The sequence below is a fragment of the Coffea eugenioides genome, chromosome 5, assembly GCF_003713205.1.
Source record: "Coffea eugenioides isolate CCC68of chromosome 5, Ceug_1.0, whole genome shotgun sequence".
Taxonomy (NCBI): Eukaryota; Viridiplantae; Streptophyta; class Magnoliopsida; order Gentianales; family Rubiaceae; genus Coffea; species Coffea eugenioides.
This window is the reverse complement of record NC_040039.1, coordinates 28,448,200-28,464,445: the sequence shown is the minus strand read 5'-3', so window position 1 is coordinate 28,464,445 and position 16,246 is coordinate 28,448,200. Positions and strand designations below refer to the sequence as shown.

The window sequence follows — 16,246 nt, the reverse complement described above, 5'->3', positions numbered from 1 at the left end:
CCAGGTGAGGAGCCCCACAAGCACTTGCAGGAGTTTGACGTAGTGTGCACAAGTATGAAGCCTCCAGGAATTATTGAGGAATAGATAAAAATATGAGCATTCCCCTTTTCTCTCAAGGATGCAGCAAAGGACTAGTTGTATTATTTACCACTGGGTAGTATCACTACTTGGGAGCAGCTGCAGAAGAAATTCTTGAAAAAATATTTTCCTATATCTTGAGCTGCCAGTCTGAGAAAGGAAATATGCGGCATTAAACAGCACCCTGGGGAGTTTCTTTATGACTATTGGGAGCGATTCAAGAAATTGTGCATCAAATGCTCTCAACACCAAATAAGTAAGTAGTTTCTAATTCAATACTTCTTATGACTATTGGGAGCGATTCAAGAAATTGTGCATCAAATGCTCTCAACACCAAATAAGTAAGTAGTTTCTAATTCAATACTTCTATGAGGGTTTACTTTTTCGAGACAGAAGTATTATTGATACTGCAAGTGGAGGGGCATTAGTCAATAAAACTCCCAGAGAAGCGTGGAAACTAATAGAGGGGATGGCCGAGAACTCACAACAGTTTAGCACACATGAAGATATCCCAACGCGTAACGTGAATGAAGTGGAAACCTCATCTATTCAGCAGCAGCTGTCTAAACTAACATCGTTTGTTAGGCAATTGGTTGTAAGACATGCATCAAAAGGCAGGGCATGTGGGATTTGTACCAATGGAGGACACCTTATGAACATATGCCCAACGCTTCAAGAGGAGGATGTCGAGCAGGTAAACCTAACTGGTCACGCTCCCGCACCAAGAAGGCAGCATAATCCATACTCTAACACATACAACCCAGGTTGGAGGAATCATCCGAATCTTAGCTATGAAGGAAATAGACAGCAAAATTTCATGCTAAATAGACAACAAGGGTATCAGCAATAGTACCAACCTCGACAGCAATCTTTCTCTTCCGATTCGAGACCTTCATTGGAGGAGTTGGTGAAACAATTAGCTATAAAAACTGCTCAGCATCAGCGAAAGACGGACTCTGACTTACAGGAGATACAGAATCAAATAAGTCAGATGGCAATATCAATTAACCGTTTGAAATCTCAAGGTCAAGGAAAGTTGCCATCCCAACCTGAACTAAACTCCAAGAATGTGAGCGCCATTAACTTTAAGGAGTGGAAGAGAAGTGGAGGGGCCTGAACTTGTGACCTCGAAGGATAAAAATGAATATCAGATTGAGAAGAAGCTTGAGGAGGAAGGAATGAGAAACGTAGATCCAGAGGTAATTCCTGATTCAATGATTAAAATTAGATCTAATCCGCTACTTTTTCCTAACAGGTTGAAGAAGCCGAAGAAGCAAGACAAGGAGAAGGAACTTTTAGAGATATTTCGTAAGGTGGAAATAAACATCTCCTTGTTGCATGCCATCAAACAAGTACCAAGACATGCAAAATTTCTCAAAGACTTGTGCATCAATAGAAGGAGGTTGAAGGGAGATGAAAGAGTTATAGTGGGGGAGAACGTGTCAGCAGTTTCTTCAAAGGAAACTCCCACCCAAATGTAGGGACCCAAGTATGTTCACTATCCCCTTTAGGATAGGAAGTACATTTATTAGAAATGTCATGTTAGATTTAAGAGTATCAATTAATTTCATGCCAAAATCCATATATGCTTCTTTAAATCTGGGACCGTTGAAAGAAACTGGCATTATAATTTAATTGGTTAACCGAACAAATGCATACCCTGATAGACTAATAGAAGATGTTTTAGTTAAGATTAATGAATTGGTTTTTCCCGCTGACTTTTATGTTTTATATATGAATGATGATTATTCCCCAAATCCATCACCTTTGCTATTGGTAGACCCTTTTCAAGCATAACTCAAACAAAAATTGATGTTAATAAGGGCATTCTATCTATGAAGTTCGATGGAAAAATTGTTCATTTTAACATATTTGAGGTCATGAAGTATCCCTCTACTTCTAGTTCTAATTTGGTTTTTGCTATAAGTGTCATTGATCATATGGTACAGGAAGTTTTTGAAATTGATAGCAGGGATGAGCTGGAAGTGATGTTAACCAAGCACATTGAGTTATCAACAACTCATAGTAAGGAATTAGGCGATGAATTGCAAAATATGGTCGGGGCATTACAATCCTTGGTGACCACAACAACAAGGTATAGGCTTTGCATCTACTTTTACGCCTGAATCTCACCAAAGACTATTACCCTCTGTTGTGCAACCACCGATTGTAGAGTTGAAACCTTTACCAGACCATTTGAAATATGCATATCTTGGTGACAACGAGACTCTCTCGGTGATCATTTCTGCTAAGTTGTCACCAACTCAAGAGGATACGCTGACTCGAGTTCTTAAAGATCACAAACAGACGATATTAAGGGGATCAACAAGTCTGTGTGTATGCACAGAATTAGGCTCGAAGAAGAAGCTAAGCCCGTTCGACAAGCTCAAAGAAGGTTGAACCTGCTCATGATGAAAGTAATGAAAAAAGAAATACTTAAATTGTTGGATGTAGGGATTATTTACGCTACATCAGACAGCCCATAGGTAAGTCCAGTACAGGTAGTCCCAAAAAAAGCAAGGGTGACTATAGAAGCTAATCAAGAGGAAGAGTTGGTACCGGTACGAAAGCGGATCGGGTGGCGGCAGTGCATAGACTATTGCAAGCTCAACACCGTCACAAAAAAGGATCACTTCCCTCCCCCTTTTATTGATCAAATGGTTAAACGTTTAACATGTAGAGTTTATTACTATTTTTTGGATGATTTTTCAGGTTACTTCCAGATCACGATTGCACCAGAGGATCAGGAGAAAACTACCTTTACGTGCCCATTCGGAATCTTTGCATATAGACGAATGCCATTCGGGTTGTGTAACGCCCCTGCCACGTTCCAGAGATGTATGGTAAGTATCTTCTCTAAATATATGAAGACAATTATAGAGGTGTTTATGGATGACTTTAGCGTGTATGGTGATAGTTTCGATAATTGTCTTGGCAATTGAAACTAATTTTAAGGTGTATAGAAACTAACCTAGTGCTCAACTGGAAAAAATGTTAATTTATGGTTGAGCAAGGAATAGTTTTAGGACATATAGTTTCATCTAGGGGCATAGAAATTGATAAATCTAAGATAGATATTATTTCTGCTTTACATTATCCCGCAAGTGTGCGGGAAGTGCTTTTTTCTTGGACATGCAGGCTTCTATCGTAGGTTCATCAAAGACTTCTTAAAGATTGGAACACCTTTATTTAGACTGTTGCAAAAAGACGTGACGTTTGAGTTCAATGAAGATTGCAAGGAGGCATTCAACAAGTTGAAGGACCTCTTGACTTCATCCCTGATTATTCAACCTCAGGATTGGAATATTCCATTCAAGATCATGTGTGACACAAGTGACCATGCAGTGGGAGTCGTATTGGGGCAGAGAGTAGGAAAAGCAGCCCATGCCATCTACTATACATCAAGGGTTTTGAATGGAGCTCAATTGAATTACTCCACCTCAGAGAAGGAGCTTTTAGCAGTTGTCTTTGCTTTATAGAAATTTAGGTCGTATTTACTCGGGGCTAAAGCCGTTGCATTTTCTGATCATGTAGCTCTGAGATACCTGATGACAAAAAAAAGACGCGAATTCGAGGCTAATAAGATGGATATTGCTCCTACAAGAGTTCGACCTGGAGATCAGGAATAAAAAAGGATCAGAGAATTTGGTAGTTGACCATCTGAACCGCATACCAGTTGAAGAGGAGAATGTTCCACTAAGATATACCTTCCCTGATGAACAATTATTTTTCCTAAATTCTAAATTGCCCTGATATACTGTTTTAGTTAATTACCTAGTAACTGGCAAGTTACCAGTAGGTTGGCCTAAAGCGAAGAGAGACAAACCAAGGAGTGACGCAAAATACTTCATATGGGATGACCCATACCTGTGGAAGCATTGTGCGGATCAAAGAATGTGAAGGTGTGTAAGTGAAAATGAATTTCATTTGATTCTAACTTTTTGTCACTCTTTTGCATGTGGAGGTCACTTTGAATCAAAGAGGACGGCTCCTAAGGTGCTAGAGAGCGGTTTCTTCTGGCCTTCACTGTTTAAAGATGCCTACATGTTCTATAAGTCTTGTGAAAGATGTCAAAAGGTAGGTAGCATTTCTCGTAGAGATCAGATGTCTCAAACTCCCATGTTCTTTGTTGAAATTTTTGATGTTTGGGGGATCGACTTTATGGGTCATTTGCCCATGTCGTTTGGCTTTTTTTTATATAATATTGACAGTTGATTATGTTTCCAAATGGGTGGAAGCTAAAGCCACCCGTGCTAAAGATTCGAGAGCGGTTTCAGATTTTGTCAAATTCAATATTTTTGTGCATTTTGGAATGTCGAGAGCCATTGTTAGTGACAGAGGGACACATTTCTGCAACAAAACGATAGCGGCATTATTTCGAAAGTATTGTGTCCTTCACAAGATGTCTACATCATATCACCCTCAGACGAATGACCAAGCCGAGGTTTCGAGTAGAGAAAGAAAATCTATCTTGAAAAAAATTGTGTGACCCGATAGGAAGGATTGGAGTCAGAAGTTGGAAGACGCACTCTGAGCCTATCAGACAGTGTATACGACACCTATAGGGATGTCTCCCTACAGATTGGTGTTTGGCAAGCCATGTCACCTGCCAGTGGAGTTTGAACACAAAGCGTTCTGGACAATAAAATAGTGCAACATGGATCTAGTAGAGGCGGTGTTCATCGGAAGTTAGAGTTACAAGTGCTAGAAGAAATCAGAAATGAAACCTATGAGAACGCAGTGATCTATAAGGAGAAAAATAAATCTTTGCATGATCGGTAAATTTCTAGAAAAACTTTTGTCATTGACCAGAAAATTCTTCTCTACCAATCGAACCTTATGTTATGTGTTCTCCACAGATTGGCTCTTTTATAGTTACTAATACTTTCCATCATGGTGCAGTAGAAATACAAAATTTAAAGACCAAGAAGAAGTTCATTGTCAATGGACACCATCTTAAACCCTATTATGAAGGGCTGCCAGTAGAAGAGGTAGAGATGCTGCACCTTGAAGATCCATCTCACAAGCACTAGGGGCGATTGACAATGTCTAGCCAAAAACGTTAAAGAAAGGCACTTATTGGGAGGCAATACAATCTATTTTAGTTGTTTGTTTAATTCTATTTAGTAGTTTTAATATGTTTTCTTAGAGTTTTTCACAAATTTTTTGTTTAATTTTCCGTTTTTGATGATTAGTAGATGTTCCCCGATATGACGTGCGCGCGTGATAATATGCAATTCCCATGTTCTTCATCAGAAGAGTTCCTACTCTCATGACGTGTCCACGTCAAGTCACCTAGAAGCTTTTTCTTTGATCCTGGAGCTAACTGACTGACATGACGCACCCGCATCAATAAGGTGCGCGGTAATAAACAATTCTCGATTTCTCCATCAGAAAAGTTGTCACTCTCATAACGCGTCCGCGTCAACAGGGCAGGTAACTCTTAATTCAACAGACCTTCATCATAAGGGTTCTTACCTTCATGACGTGCGCACATCATGTTCGAGGGAGAGGTATATATATATTCGTTTAATTTTAAATTTTAAATTTCCAAAAAAAAATTCATTTAATCATGAATTTTTTAATTTTTAGATTTCCAAAAAAAAAATTTCATTTAATCTTGAATTTTAATTTTTAATTTAAATTTTAAAAATTAAAAAAAAACCCCGAAACCCATTTCTTTTTTTCTTTTTTCTTTCTTTTTCTTTCTTTCTTCCTTTCCTTTTCTTTCTTTCTCTTTTACTTCTTTCTTCCTCCCCTGTTCTCCCTTTCGGCCAAAAGCCAACCGCCGCCTCGATGTCCGCCATTGCCTCACTGCTCGCTCAATCCATGCATGTCGCCGCCATTTCTCTCCGCTCGCTGCATGCCTCACACAGGCGGCCCGTCCCTCTCGGTCAAGCATCCCAGGCGTCGTTTCCACATCCTCGCGACATCGTTCTCGTTTTCCACCAGCGTTGTCAATCTCTTCCCTTCCTTCGTTGCTGCGTGCCGCCATTGCTTCTACCCAAGACACCACCAAAGCCAGCATGCACGTCTCTCTCTCTCTCCCTGCTATTGCAAACCATCACCACATCGCTGCCCGCCGCTGTCGCCGTCTTCGTCGAGCACCGCACCGCCTATTTAACTGCACTGCCACTTCTTGTTGTCGTCGGTGTGGGGGTACTCTACTGTCTCCGGCTTTAACTAACTCTCTGTAGTATCGAATTTTGGAGTACTATTTTTGGAATTAATTATTAGCCTTAATTGGGAATTATTTTGCTGGATTATACTAAACTACTGAATTGCTGAATTGGGAATTGATTGTTGACCAGCTGCATTACTTGGGGATTTGTTGATATTGTGATTGGAAAGACTGCACATTTAACTGTTAAATTGGGAACCACCAGTACTTATATAGAGATCGAAGACAACCTAAGAGGGGGTGAATTAGGTTATTTAAAAACTAATCAAATTATGAGACACTTTTTTGCTCAATGTGAAATTTACCCTCTTTTTCAGATGACTACTCAATGAAACAATTAGTAAGAAAGCAAGATTGCTTGGGAGTAGAAGAGATAAGCAATTAATGTTCACAAGATAGTAAGTAATAAGGAAAGAATAGCAAACCAATTTCACTTCCAAACTCCTCTTGAGTTTGAATATTATTTTATAGAGTAAGTTTCTTCAAGTTGATCAAATACAACCAATTTTTGGGTACAAAAAAAGGATCACTTCCTCCTTATCCCAATCTATACTTGGTCAAATTAGGAAGTTTTACTATCACTCTGGATAACCCTCACAAAGTTACACTATTGAAGTATTTTTCTCACACAAGAAAAGCTTATACGAATTTCACATAACTAAGAGTACAAATCTTCTTTATAGAGTATTTTCTCACTAAAATTACTCTTGATCTCTTGTATTCTCAATGTGCAAAATTTCTTTCAAAGTGGTTGACCATGCACTATTTATATAAGACCAAAAAGAGTCTCTATTAATGCTTCCAACGGATAGAACGCAGCTGAAAAGTCAACTAGCCGTTGGGAGTATGGGATGTCCGGTACTCCCGTTACTTGCGTCCAACAGCAGGCAGTGAGTTTGAGAGATTTTCTTCAATTCTTTCGGACGTCCGGTGTCCCTGATGTTTGCGTCCGAAAACAGACGGTGAAATTGAGAAATCTTTTTCAATTCTTTCGGACGTCCGGTACCTCTAATGTTTTGAGTCCGAAGTGCTGCATAGTTTATCGGACGTCCGATATCTCTGATGTATGCGTCCGAAAGAGGTCAGTGAGTTAGGTGGAATGTCTTAATTCTTTCAGACGTTCTATGATGGAGTTCTTCATGCGTCCGAAATGCTGCACACTTTATCGGACGTCTGGTCTTGTCTTCACAAGCGTCTGATAGCTTTTAGCTTCCTTTGCCTCTTTCAATTACACTTGATCTTGAATCAGATTTGCTTCATAACTGAAAGTGTTTCTTGAAGGGATATTAGTATCATCCTATTGTTTTGTAAACATCAAAAGTTGGGGACCAAGATTGACATTCTCCCCCTTTTGATGATGACAAAACAATGGATGGAAAAGAGAAAAATTGAGCATAAACTCCCCCTCACTCATTGCATCCAAAATTTCTAAGTATCAGGATAACTCCCTCTCAGAATAACTCCCCCTTACACATTAACCATTTACACAACATCCCAACATCCTTTTTTCCCCCTTTTTGTCATCATAAGATGAGTTTAACAACTAACACTAATCAATGTCAACCAATATCTAATTCAATATACCAAACATGCCAGAAATGCAATCCAACAACACAAAAATAGAGAAATGATACCAGAAATCACCAATCACCAACATACCAATCATTTAGCAATCATTAACCAAAAAATAGAGAATTTATACCAAAAGAAGTACCAATCAGAGAAATACCAATAAAAATACATTAGCAAATTAACTAGAAAACATTAAAGTTAACCAATATCTGTTAGTACAGAATATTTGAAACATCAAAAGAGAAAATACAAAAGATGCATCCTAATATGAAGTGCAAATACCTAAGAGTGCCTAAATGGTGATTTTGGACGATCCAGGCCTTCGTCTTGCAAGGCAAAACTGAGCAGGATCCACTTCATCTTCAGTTTCTTCATCATTTTCATCACTAGTTTCGGTTGTTGGAGCCTTGCCTTTGTCTGAAGTCGAGGGATCATGAGGAGTAGGTTAAGAACTTGAGGCACGGACTTCAGGAGTGGGCTCAATTTGAGGCTCTTTCTCTTGTGGCACAGGAGTTGACTCAGTGCGTGGCTCCTTTTGGTCCACATGTTCATCCTCTTATTGGACAGGAGGTACAACCAAATTTCTTTATCCAGAAAAGTGGCTTGTTGCTCAGATGTCATGGTCATCATTATACCATCTTCAAGAAGGAGGATGTGCTGTTTGAGTTCCTCAAGTAAAGAGATGACTTCATGATTGGATAAGGTAGGTTGAGTCGATGACTTTTTAGGATGGATGGAAAAGGGTGAAACATACTGAGACTGATCTTTGGGAGGTCTAGGAGTAACAGGAGTTTCATGACGACTTTTGGTCTTAGATTCTAAAAACGCCTCCTTATAGCACCAATGACCATCAAAGAATCTAATACTTTTTCTTTCAAAATACGTTTTGGAAAAGATGGACGATGTACTCTCTTTTGAAGATATTCTAGTGAAGGGAATTTTGAAATGAGCGAAGATTGGAGTTAAAAACTTTCTATAGGAGAGTTTCCTATGGCTATCAGTACTGATTTTGAGCAAAATTTGCACATGACAACATCAAAATTAATTCGGACCTTCTCAACAAAGCAATAGAACAAATAAAACTCCATTTTATTGGCATCAGTCCTATGAGTATCAGTAGGAACCAACAGGTTTGAAATTATTGTAAAAATGATCAGATTTTGAGGATTGAGATCCTCCAATTTTGCCTCAGCAGGTTTGTTAAAATATTTTTGAAAGTAGGTCATCAATTTTTCAATGTGAAAATGGTGATAAACAGTCAGAAACTCTTCATAAGAGAAAAAATTTACAATTTTACCCTTAAAATCATCTTCAATTTTTATCTTTAAAATCACATTGACAATTTGAGGATTGAGTGCAATGTCAACAGAATTGACACGAGAGACAAGATCAGTGTGAGAACTACCCTTTCTAAGGTTAGCAAAGAACTGATAAAGCATATCAGGATAATATGTGTTGGGCAAGGATAGAATGTGAGACCATTTTTGGAAATCAAGAGTTTAAGGACTGGTTCTAGATCAAGTTTATGGAATTCAGAGGGAAGAATAGTTCTTTGAGTGATGAAACCCTTTTGTAAAATCCATTCAAACCTCTCTCTGGTATCATCATCAATGAATTTTTGCAATGCAGTTGGCTGTTCTTCAGTTTGATCAACACGTTTCTCTCTGGTAGAACGTTTCCTTTTTCCACCGCGTGTCTCAGTCCCTCTAGGTGATTTCCTGGTGGAAGGCTCAACAGTTTCTTCATCTTTGAGCCTGGTGGTGCGTCCGGTACCAGCAGGGCCTCCTCTCAGTCGTACCATGATGATATACAAGATGATTTTGTTGCAGAAAGTGATGAAAATATGTATGAAATGGACTAAGACTGCAGATTAGACTACAATGTATGCTTGAATCTTTCAAAATGGGTGAATTTTGAGTGACTAGGGTTTCAGATGAAAATTGAAATCGGTGGAGTGGTTGGCAGTTAGAAGAGATTGTGAATGCCAATTAATGCGTAAAGGAGTTGAGACGGTATTGGTGAAAACAATTTCTTGGAACTTGTTCTGAGAAGAGATGAATTTAAAATTTTGAAAGTGGAGGAAAGTGAAGGGGTGCGTTCGAGACAACAGTTATTTTTGAACTAAATGAAGGAGAAGGCTTCTTTATAGCAAGCCTCTTTTGAGCGTCGGACGGCCAAACGAAGAGAAGTGTCTGACACTACCATCTGATACAAAATTTTTCTGGAAAAAGACTGAAAATACTGTCGGACGTCCGTTCATCTGGTATCGGATGTCCGATAAGGTTTGACCAGAGAATTTTTAGAGATTCTTTTCCAAAATGTCCAACTTTGTTCTCAAAGTACAAACTAATCTAATGGCAAGACTTTTGTAAGAATATCAGCAATTTGATCTTTTGAACAAACATATTGTACACAAATTTCACCCTTTTGAACAACATCACGAATGAAATGATACTTTATGCCTATATGTTTTGTTCTAGAATGTTGAATGGGATTTTTTGTCAAATTTATGTCACTTGTATTATCACAATACATAGGCATACAGTCATACACTAATCCAAAATCATTCAAAGTATTTTTCATCCATAGCAATTGAGCACAACATGCACCGGCGGCAACATATTCCGCTTCAATCGTAGACAAGGAGATAGCATTTTGTTTCTTACTAAACCATGATACTAAACAATTACCAAGAAAGTGACATGTACCACTAGTGCTTTTTCTATCTATCCTACATCTACCAAAATCAGCATTCGAGAAACCACATAAGCCAAATTCATGACATTTTGGATACCAATGATCATAGTTCAAAATTCCCTTCAAATATCTAAAGATTCTTTTCACAGCAATCAAGTGAGATTCTTTTGGACAACATTGGAAATGAGCACACAAGCAAACAACAAACATAATATCAGGTCTACTTGCTGTTAAATAAAGTAAACTACCAATCATACCTGTATACTTTTTTTCATCAATTTTTATACCTTCATCATTGTCAAACTTGGTAGATATGCACATAGGCGTTCCAACTTGTTTTGAATTTTTCATTCCAAATCTTTTAAGCAATTCTTTGGTGTACTTAGCTTGATTGATGAATGTACCTTTTTGAGTTTGAACCACTTGGAGCCCAAGGAAGAAGTTTAACTCTCCCATCATACTCATCTCAAACCCATTTTGCATAATAGTGGAAAAATCCTTGCACAAACACTCATAAGTAGTACTAAAGATAATATCATCAACATATATTTGTATAATTAGAAGATCATTGGAACTTTATTTAGTGAAAAGAGTCGTATCCACAATTCCCCTTTAAAACCATTCTCAACTAAAAAATCACTTAAACGTTCATATCATACTTTTGGAGCTTGTTTTAATCTATACAAAAATTTTGAAAATTTAAACACATAATTTGAATATGTCTCATTTTCAAAATCGGAAGGTTGGTCAACATAAATCTCTTGATCAATAAAACTATTTAAGAAAGCACTTTTAACATCCATTTGAAACAATTTAAAATTCTTGAAACATGCAAATGCCAAGAACATTCTAATTGACTCTAGTCTAGTTACGGGAGCAAATGTTTTATCAAAATCTATAATGTTTTATCAAAATCTATTCTTTCTTCTTGAGCATATCCCTTAACTACAAGTCTAGCCTTATTTCTCACAACTTCACCTTTGTCATTCATTTTGTTTCTAAAAATCCATTTTTTGCCAATAATAGGATGATTTTGAGGTCTTTCAACTAGTGTCCAAATCTTGTTTCTTTCAAATTGATCTAGTTCCTCTTCCATGGCTAAAATCCAGTTTTGATCTTTCAAAGCATCAACAATATTTTTAGGTTCAAAATGTGAGACTAAGGCGAAATTATCCATCAATTATTTAGATGAGAAACGAGTTCTTACCTTTTCGGATGAATCACCAATAATAATCTCCTTGGGATGATTTTGAGCAAACTTCCAATCTCTTGGAAGATCCTTAGGTGTACCAACATCCTTGTCGTTTTCTTCTAATGCTTGATTCTCTTAAGGATCATCTTCCTTTGAATTTTCTTCTAATGGAGTTTTGTCTTGATCATGAATCGTGAGTTTCTTGAGTCCTTCTTGAACCCCTACATCATCATCCTCACAATAATTCTTGAAAATATCATCATTAGATTCATCAAATATAACATGTATGGCTTCTTCTATAACAAGAGTCCTTCTATTATAGACTTAAATCCTCTTTTATTTTCACAATAACCCAAGATAATACCTTCATCGGATTTCTTATCAAAATTTTCAAGATGTTCCTTGATTTTTTTTTATCAAAGTATCCAAAATTTTTAATTTAGGATAAAAAATGAAAAAGTGGTACGCGTTCAGGGATGCAAAGTAGAGTTAGTCCTTTTAATATGTTTTTTTTAATTAAATTTTATTCATAGAAAAGTCAAATAAAGCAGAAAAGTACAGCTAACGAACCCTCCTACGAAAGCTAGGGAGCCCTAATCTATCCATACGAATATCCCCCCGAACTAGAGGGGGAAGTGCTGCAAATGAAGTAAACACGGAGTCAGTGCCCTCCATTGCACCCATCTTAGGCAACATGTCCGATGGCTTGTTTACCTCTCTGTAACAATGCTTGACAGAGCCAAACAGTTGCCGATGTTGCATAAGCTCGTCCAGCTCCACTTGCAACCTCCAGGGACAAAAGCATGTTCCACCGATATGATTCGAACCAGGGATAACGAGTCCACCTCTAGATGCAGAGCCAAGTACCCCCTTGCGATGCATTGGTTAACCTCGTATACTAAAGCCTGCAATTCAGCATGGAGGCTCGTGGTGACGCCCAGAAAGCAAGCAAACCCAAGAAAGAAACCCCCCGAGAATCTCGCACCACTCCTTCTCCTCCACTCCGCCCTGGATTCCCAAGCAAGATGTTCCTTGATATTTAAAATAAAATATTTGCAACCAAAAACTTTGAAATATCCAACAATTGGCTTTTTATCAAAAATTAACTCATAAGAGATTTTGTTCAAAATTAGTTTTAACAAAACTCTATTCATTACATAACAAGCCGTATTTACGGTTTCGATCCAAAAATATTTTGGCAAGTTGCATTCACTTAACATGGTTCTTGCGGCTTCTTGAAGAGTTCTATTCTTTCTTTCAAGAACACCATTTTGTTGAGGAGTTCTTGCAATTGAAAATTCATGAGTAATTCCATTGTGATCACAAAATTTCGGAAAGTTACAAAATTTAAATTTCGAACCATTGTCACTTCTAATTTTAACAATTTTCAACCCAATCAGATTTTGAACTTTTGCAAATAGGGAGACAAAGTTTTTAAAGGTATCATCTTTTTGAGCAAGAAACAATACCCAAGTGTATCTAGAATAATCATCAACAATGACTAAACAATATCTCTTACCACCCAAGTTAGCAATTTGTGTAGGGCCAAACAAATCAAGATGTAAAAGGTCCAAAGGTTTTGAAGTAGAAACATATTTTATGGGTTTAAAAGAAACTTTGACTTGTTTTTCAAATTGACAAGCATCACAAATTTTGTCCTTTTCAAACTTGATGTTTGGCAAACCTCTAATAAGATCTTTTTTGGGAATTTCTTTTAACAAATCCATGTTGAAATGACAAAGTCTTTTATGCCACAACTAAGGGTCTTTATTTGAAACTTTAAGGCATTTAAAATTAGAGGAATCAATAGTTTCAAGAATAACTACATAGATGTCATTTATTCTTTTTTCTTTAAAAATGATATTAAACTTTTAGTCAAGAACAAGACACTCATGTTTTTTGAATAAAAAAACAAATTCCTATCACATAGTTGACTAATACTTAGCAAGTTATAACTCAAATTGTCAACTAAAACAACATTGTGAACGAAAGTTTGACCATTCTTACCAACATCTCTTACTCCAATTGTTTTAGCTTTGTTATCATCTCCAAATATCACTTTTTCACTTGATTTTGGCTTGAGTTTGATGAATTGTGATGGATCACCGATCATGTGGCTTGAACATCTACTATCTATGAACCATTTTGATTCTTTAATGATATTCACCAAGTTCACCTACACAAAAGTTCACAAGATAATATTTGGTGCCTTTTATTTTTTGGCTCCTTGAGAGTTAGTATGATGTCTAACCATCCACATGCATTTCATGCCATTGCTCATATTCTTCCTCACATAACAATTACTTTTCATGTGACCTATTTGCCAACAAAAAGTGCACATAGTAAAAGAGTTAATTGTATGGACAAGTTTAACAAACCTTACTAGTTTTCTCTTGTAAGTAGTAAACTCATTTGCACTAGAATTTAATTTCTTCTCATAAAAGCCACGATCAGGTTTTGATTCATTCCTTTGAAAAACAGTTTTGTTTCTTGTGTTGGAGCAACTCAATTAAATTATCCATTCTTCTTTTCAAATAACCTTATTCCTTTTTGAACATTTCACAAAGTTTTATTTTTCTATCAAGCTCAAAGTGTAAAACAGTCTCACTTTTTTTGAAGTAGTCATTTTCAGCTTTCAACTTTTTGTTTTGTTGAAAAAGATTTGCATTATCTTGAAGCAAAAAGCTAATTTTCTGTTTTAACTCCTTATTTCGAGTATAGGATTCTTTCAAACTATCATGCAATCTCTCAATGAAGGATTCAATATCATTATCAGATTCATCATCACTAACAGGTTGAGAGTTGCAAGTAGTTACCTTATCATCACCAATGCCCATGAAAGCCATTTGAGCTGATTCTTCTTCCTCTTCAACATCACCATCTGAGTTGCAATTATTCCATATGATTTTAAAGTTGTTGAATTTTGGTTTTCGTTCAGCTTTTTCCTCTTTCTTTTTCTTCATTAGGCACTTACTCATGTAGTGTCCAAATTGGCCGCATTCAAAACATTTGTGTGAGGACTCGCAAAATTCTTCATATTTTCTTAAAAATTTTCTTTCATTTTAAATAAATTACTTTATTATAGCTTTACTACTCATTTACTTCCTCAAATAGTTGCAATAAATCATAGAATCAAGAGTTTCATCTTTAGTTTTATAGTTAGCATAAATTAGGATTTTTGCTTATTTCGATAGTGTGATTAGTTGGTAAGTATGTGTATTAAATTCGGTGATTAAGAGTGAGTTTTAGATAAGAGAAAGTGTATGATTAGAAGTGATAATAATAAATTAGTGAATCATAAGTTAAAATACTAGTACGGGCGAGTTAAGGAAATTGGTTTGAACCGACGTGTACCGTTTGCTATCGATTGAATACACCATTTGGACACTAATTTATTACTTTAATTTTCCTTGCTATTATTTCAGAAATATCAACCCTTAATTAACCCTCAAAGTGGTCGAAAATTTTGACCAAGAAAAGAGGAAAAGAAGAAAAAAATTTGAGACTTAATCTTGCAGCAACACTTGGCGGTCATCCAACCAATTTTGACCAAACCAATTTCCTATTTTCTTATCTTTCTCTTGGTTTTATTTTTTCTTCATTTTCTTCTTGGTTGGTTGAGCTTGAGGAGAGAAAAAGAGAGAGAAAATTTCAACTTCCACCTTGAATTCATCATTGTTTGAGTGAAATTAACCAAACTAAACCGATTAAACTTCTCTTTTGGTGTTTTGAAAGTTTTGTGTGGTGAAATTTTTAGAAGAGAGGGGTTTGGTTTTCACTTACAAGCAGCTTTTGGAAGGTATATGATTGCCTTTCCTTTTCTCTTACTTAATCTTGTTAAAGTTGGGATAGAAACTAATGTTCTTGGTTTACTATGGTTAAGTATTTAGTTTTGGATGATATTGTGAAATATTTAGCTAGTGTTTACATTTTTAGCCTTGATTATGGTTGTGTACTTAGTAATTGATGGTTTTGATGAGATAGTACTTGATAGTATTGAGTTACGATATGAATTTGTAGAGTAGAAGTGAATTTTCAGCATTGATAGTGAATCTGCCTTGTTTTTGCACTGCATGTTCATCTATGATAAAGGCCAAATCAGTTCTTACTGAAAACATAAAAGTTGTAGGAAATTGAGTTAACTAACTACTTGTAAAATTTCAGCTCAATCGAAGTACTGTAACTTGTGAAATAACTAAAAATACCACTGACTGCCCAAACGCCCTGTTTCACAGGCAGCTTTCTGTTTTCTCTGAGATTTCAAATTTTGACCTTGAAAATGCAAGAACTGGGTGTTGATGTCTTCATAGCAAATGTATCTCTCTATCAGAGCTTCGAAACGTAATAAACTTTACCCTAATCCGATAAGTGTAGCTTCGGTTGTGACCAAAATGGCGAAAGTTGACAAACCTGCTACTTAGACATTCTTCTTTAATACTAGTTTCCAGTTTTGATCTTGATATTACGTTGCTAGAATTGATTTTGTTACGCTTGCTTATGTGATGAATTTGGGCTGAGTTGAGGAA

The 16,246-nt window shown here is 36.6% G+C and overlaps 1 non-coding gene across 1 annotated transcript; it reads right to left on the bottom strand.

The window, feature by feature from the left end:
- Nucleotides 1–225: 225 nt before the first annotated feature.
- Nucleotides 226–332, bottom strand: LOC113772638. The gene has a single exon (XR_003468605.1). It is a non-coding gene; the product is annotated as a small nucleolar RNA R71 (small nucleolar RNA).
- Between the last annotated feature and the right edge of the window lie 15,914 nt (nt 333–16,246).